The sequence below is a fragment of the Elephantulus edwardii genome, unplaced genomic scaffold (genome assembly GCF_000299155.1).
Source record: "Elephantulus edwardii isolate Elephantulus edwardi_28Jun2011 unplaced genomic scaffold, EleEdw1.0 scaffold00102, whole genome shotgun sequence".
In the NCBI taxonomy this organism is placed as follows: Eukaryota; Metazoa; Chordata; class Mammalia; order Macroscelidea; family Macroscelididae; genus Elephantulus; species Elephantulus edwardii.
This window is the reverse complement of record NW_006399852.1, coordinates 10,693,592-10,699,456: the sequence shown is the minus strand read 5'-3', so window position 1 is coordinate 10,699,456 and position 5,865 is coordinate 10,693,592. Positions and strand designations below refer to the sequence as shown.

Here is a 5,865-nt window from a genome sequence, read left to right as displayed (position 1 = left end):
GAATTACCCTTCTCCTTAAACAACTAAAAATCCAGACCATATACATGAAACCATTTTGCAATGTTGATTACTCTTTGCCCAACGTAACAGCACTCACCCTACTTCACCCTTGAGACTACCATGTCCGTCCACCTTTCCTCCTATCTCTTTTTGCCTTCTCTGGTTTTTTTGTTTTTGCCTTCACTGTTGCAGGGAGTATGTACATCCCTTCTCCTTTTGTTCACTTTTAGGCCTGTCCCTTATTTGGTGTATGCTTGAGCCATGAGGGTGAGTGGAATCCTTGGTTTGAATGATGTCTGAGGGCCATAATGTAAAGTGTTACAGTAGACAAATCAGCTTTAATTTTTTTTCAAATTGTGCTGAGTTCTGCTCCACCTTGTCTTCCATTCTATCAGAAGTATTCTACTGTGATCCCTTTCAGAAGAGTTGGCACTGGAAGTCAGGCACCATCTGCTCCTGGTCTCAAGGTTGTAGACACTGAGTTTAACATGATCCATTAATCATCTGGATGAATTGTTTCCTTTTGTCTTTGATTTTCTTCACTCTCTCATCTTCTGGTTGGAATGACCGATGTGAAACCATTGGCTTCAGACACAGAACAATAAACAATGTGTGTATAATTCCTGAAAAAAAGTATTGGAGGTGGGGCAGAATATAGCCTCAATGAACAATATCTAATTGTCTAAACATATGTATAATTTGATTCTTGAGAAGAGGTTATTTGAAGAAATAATGAACAAGATTTTCTAAATTTAATTTCTTAAATCTAGTTACAAAAACTGTAAACCCAAAAGTTCAAGAAATTAAATTCGAAGCACAGAAACGGACTCTTAAATTCAATCATAAGTGTTGCTAAGTAGTGATAAAAAATATTTTAGGAGAGAAATTTCCATGTTCTCAAATCCTTCTCTAACCTAAACGTTACTCCTAAACTACTTTAACATCTACCTTAAATTTTAAAGAGTGAAGGAATTGCCTCTTACCCTAGCTCAGAGTGCCTGGAGTTAATGCAGATTTGTAGAGGTAAAGAGTTTCCTGGTTCGCAGAGCAGTGCTGCAGGTAACTCCTTTGAAAATGGGAAAGCCTGGAGAATCTGTAAGGGGTCTGATAGAGTGCTAACACTATTTCCTTACTGAGTTTTTCTCCATGTGACATTACTTCTTTCTACCAGCAAGAGTAATGAGTTGTCATCTTTTTGATTCACCAGAAGAGGAAGTTGTCCATACAGGAGCTCAAGGGGTGGTGGTGGGGTGAAGGTGTGAGGACAGGTAGGGGTGAAACCACAGGACTGCAGAGTTTGATGGGTGGAGGGAGGAGGGCAAGCAAATGGGAAAGATCCTGGTGAAAAGACAAGGTAATGATGGGCAAGGCCCAATAGTGATTGATTTTATGAAATATAATGTATGAGAATGACTGTGAAACACAATGTGAATGAAGAGTAGTGTGAAACACAATGTATATAAACTTTGTAAGAAAACTAATTCAAAATAATGTAAAACAGATTTTTTTTAAAAGAGGACGTTAACCTTGAATAACCTTGAAAGTGATATGGTGACCAAGTATAGTTTTACCTGATACTATAACCCCGAATTCAGTCTTACCTCTGAAAGCTTTCTCTCCCACCTGGTCTGCAAATCAATTTATCTTCATCCCACTGTGCCTGTTTATTCTGCTGCTTCATCTAATGATTGTTTGCAACAGCAACATATGTTGCTTATCTGACTGTTAGGAGATAAGTAAGGTAATATGTGTTAAAATGAAAGGAGAATATTTTAGTTATACCCTTCCCTGGAGCATAGTATCATAGGATTTATAATTTCCCCACAATGTCATGATTATTAATAATTGAAGATGATCTTTTACGTATAGGAAATTATTCCCAAAGAATAAAGTGATGTAATGCAAGCAAAACTAAAGATGCAAAAATAATCCAAAGTTAAAACTCAAATTTCCAGATTCCAAGGATTGTGTCTTTTGCATTAGTGTGATTCTGGAAGCTATGACACCAGGGTTTCAAATAGCAGCAGGGTTAATATACAACAGGGGAAGGATTGCCTGGATGAAGCAGAGTTAACCTTGATGATATAGATGAAATAAAGCTTTCTGCCAGTGAAGGTGTGAAAGGAGCATATACAATGTGGGGGTGGCCAAGTCCAACCTCTACTTGTTCCATAAAGGGGAACTGTCCCTAACAATGATGTCCATAGCACCACACAAATTGCTATAATCAAACATGACACGCTATATGATCCTACACCTATTTTTACCAATCATTGGGTCTGACGTTTCTTACAAGACTCACAGACTCCTCACAGTTGTGGTGTTTACCAGGGAAATAAGTTGAAGAGTGGAGGAAACAAAGAAAATCTCACAGTGTAAGTCCAGGTTTAGTCCAGTAGTGCCAACCCAGATTAACAAGGCACAATTCCTCAATTACTGAACGTCCAGGTTCAGTTCAACAGCACAAAAGCAAGAAGACTCTGGTTTCCTCAATCACACAGCAAACTTGATCTCAGAGTAGTTACAAGTCAACTTTTCCTTCAATCACCCAGCAAGCAAAACTTTTAACGCTGGTCTTTTTCTCCAGGGTTCCTGTGGTTACATCTTGCCATGGTCTCTTACCGCAATGCAATAGCATTGTCCTATATTGGTCCCACAGCTGTTGATTTACAAGACCATATGTCCACAGTTAAGGTAACTAGAGACCATTTCCCCCACTTCAATCCATGGGGGTTAATGCAAGGGTAAGAAAACTCAATTTTCAAGGGTTCTGACAATTCAGAAGGCCATTTATTTGAGGATGTAGAATGACTCAAAATAAGGAGAAACTGCTGCAAGCATCTATAAATAATTGGAAACTTGATGGAAGGTTGTGAGTTTAAATCAACTTAATGACAGTGATTTTCTTTTTCTTTTAATTTTTGTCTTTAAATGAATGCCTAACCATAGCATCTCATATATTTATAATAATTTTATTATCATCCTGCTTCCATTTTTCTTCTGTGATTTTATTTAGCCCTGGTGTGTTGTTGTTCATTACCCGTCGAGTTTAGCATGATTCATAGTGACCCTATGAACAAAAGGCCTGAAACCTTTCTATATCTATCATCATTTATCAAAGTTCATAGAGTTTCCAGAGGCATGTTGTTTAGTAAGTGGATGCCACTCCTACTTATCCCGAGGATATACAACTTGTGTTATTAATTCTTAGTCTGCATCTTAGTATTAGTTCTATAAATGAAGACTTCTGTTTTGATCTTTTAATTAGTCTTTTAAAAATAGAGTTTCTGCTCCTTTCTCAAAATGGCAGAAGAGGAACAGAAAAAGAAGCAGACTTTTGGCAAGTTCACCTATCTGCAGTGTGGGCCTGGATCAACTGCTGGACGTGTCCTGAGAGCACTTGATGCAGCTCTACAACACCCTGTAGCATCAGCAGTTGAACCAGGGGCTGCACAGGAAGAAGTCCGTGCTGCTGAAGAGGCTGTGCAAGGCTAAGGAGGAGGCTCTCCATGGAGAAGCTGGAGGGGGTGAAGACACAGGTGAGGGACATGATCATCCTGCCTGAGCTGGTGGTTAGCATGGTGGGCGTGTACAATGGCAAGACCTTCAACCAGGTGGAGATCAAGGCCAAGATGATCAGCCCCTATCTGGATGAGTTCTCCATCACCTACAAGCCCATCAAGCACAGCCCGCCACGTGGGCACCACTCATTCCTCTCACTACATCCCTCTCAAGTAGCCCCTTGATAATAAAGATAATGCTGTTGTTATGTGCCTTCAAGTCACCTGTGACTCATAGCGACCCTATGTACAACAGCCCCAAACTCTGCTCTATCCTGTGCCAATCTCACCATCTCTGACACACCTAACCTGACTACCCTAGTCACTGAATCAATCCACCTCATAGAGGGTCTTCCTCTCCTGCATTGTCCCTCTACTCTCCCAAGCATGACGTCCTTCAAGAACTGGTCCCTCCTTACAACATGTCCAAAGTATGTCAGACAAAACTTCAGCATCCTTGCCTCAAAGGAGCATCCTGGTTTAACCCTCTTTAGGACAAACCTGTTTGTTTTCTTAGCAGTCCATGGTATATTCAATACTCTTTTCCAACACTACTACAGTTCAAAGGCCTCAATTCTTCACCATCCCTAGTCATTATCCAGCTCTCTGATGCATAGCAAGTGATTGAAAAGACCATGGACTGTATCAGGTGCTTTAGACTGATAGAATTCATTGCTCTTCAGTACTTTGGAAAGGTCTCTAACAGCAGACTTTCCCATCGCAATAAGTCTTTTGATTTAGTGGTTGCTTGCTGGTGCCAAGAGTGTTGACTGTGGAGCCAAGCAGACTAAAGTTGTTAACAATCTCAATCTCTTCACCATCCATCCTGATGCTTCCAATTGGCCCAGTGGTGAAAATCTTTGTTTTCTTGATATTGAACCTCAATCCATATTGAAGGCTGCAGTCCCTGACCCTCTGCAGCAAGCGCTTCAGGTCCTCCTCAGTTTCAGCAAGCAGAGCTGTGTCATTTGCATAACACAGATTGTTGAGGAATCTTCCTCCAATCCTGATGCCACACTTCTCATCATACAGCCCAGCCTCCGAGATAATCTGTTCTGCATATAGATTGAAAAGGCATGGGGATAGGACACATCCCTGGCATATATCCTTCCCAATTTTGAACCATGCAGTGTTTCCTTGTTCTGTTCTGATGAATGCCTCCTGGTCCAAGTATAAGTTTCGCATTAGAACGGTCAAGTGTTCAGGGATTCCCATTCCTCTTAGAGTTAGCCACAGGTGACCCATATAATGGATAAAAAAAAATTCTATGATGATGATGTTAAGGAAAGCTTTAAATTTCAGAATAATTTTTAGATTTGTAAAGAAAATTGTAACATGTATAGTGGGTTACTATAAAACCCTGCAGTTTCCTCTCTTAATTTTTATAGTACATTGTTACAATGAATAATAATTATATGTTGCTGTTGTTGTTGATATTGTATGCCATCAAGTCTCTGCTGACTCACCCTTCATTCAGAGGCAGTAAGTTGCACTGGAGGAGATACCCTATCTTTCTCAAATTTGTGGATTTGAACCACATACCTTTGAGTTGAAAAGGTTGCTAGGGATGCATCCTATCTCCATACCTTTTCAACCTATATGCAGAACAAATTATCCAGGAGGCTGGGCTCTATGAGGAGAAATGTGGGGTCAAGATTGGTGGACGATTTAGCAACAATCTGTGTTATGCAGATGCTACAACCCTGCTTGCTGAAACTGAAGAGGACCTGAAGCACCTGCTGCAGAGGTTCAAGGACTGCAGCCTTCAATATGGATTGAGGCTCAATGTCAGGAAGACAAAGATTCTCACCACTGGACCAATTGGCAGCATTAGGATGGATGATGAAGAGATTGAGATTGTACACAGCTTTAGTTTGATTGGCTCCCCAGTCAACAGTCTTGGAACCAGCAGCCAGGAAATTAAAAGGTGCAATGCCATGGGAAAGTCTGCTGTTAGGGACCTCTCCAAAGTACTGAAGAGCAATGGTGTCTCTCTGGAGACTAAGGTGCGTTTGATACAGGCCATGGTCTTCACAATCACTTGTTATGCATCAGAGCGTTGGACAATGACCAAGGAGGATAGAAGGAGAATTGATGCCTTTGAGTTGTGTTGCTGGAGAAGAGTATTGAGAATACCATGGGCTGCTAGGAAAACAAATAGATTCGTCCTGGAAAGGGTTAAACCGGGTGGCTCCTTGGAGGTAAGAATTCTGAGGCTCCGTCTAACATACTTTGGACATGTTGTGAGGAGAGACTGGTCCTTGGAGAAGGACATCATGCTTGGGAGGGTGGAGGGACAGCGCAG

The 5,865-nt window shown here is 40.9% G+C and overlaps 1 pseudogene; it reads left to right on the top strand.

Annotated features, from left to right (window-relative positions):
- Positions 1–3,303: 3,303 nt before the first annotated feature.
- Positions 3,304–3,738, top strand: LOC102850330 (annotated as a pseudogene).
- Positions 3,739–5,865: the final 2,127 nt, after the last annotated feature.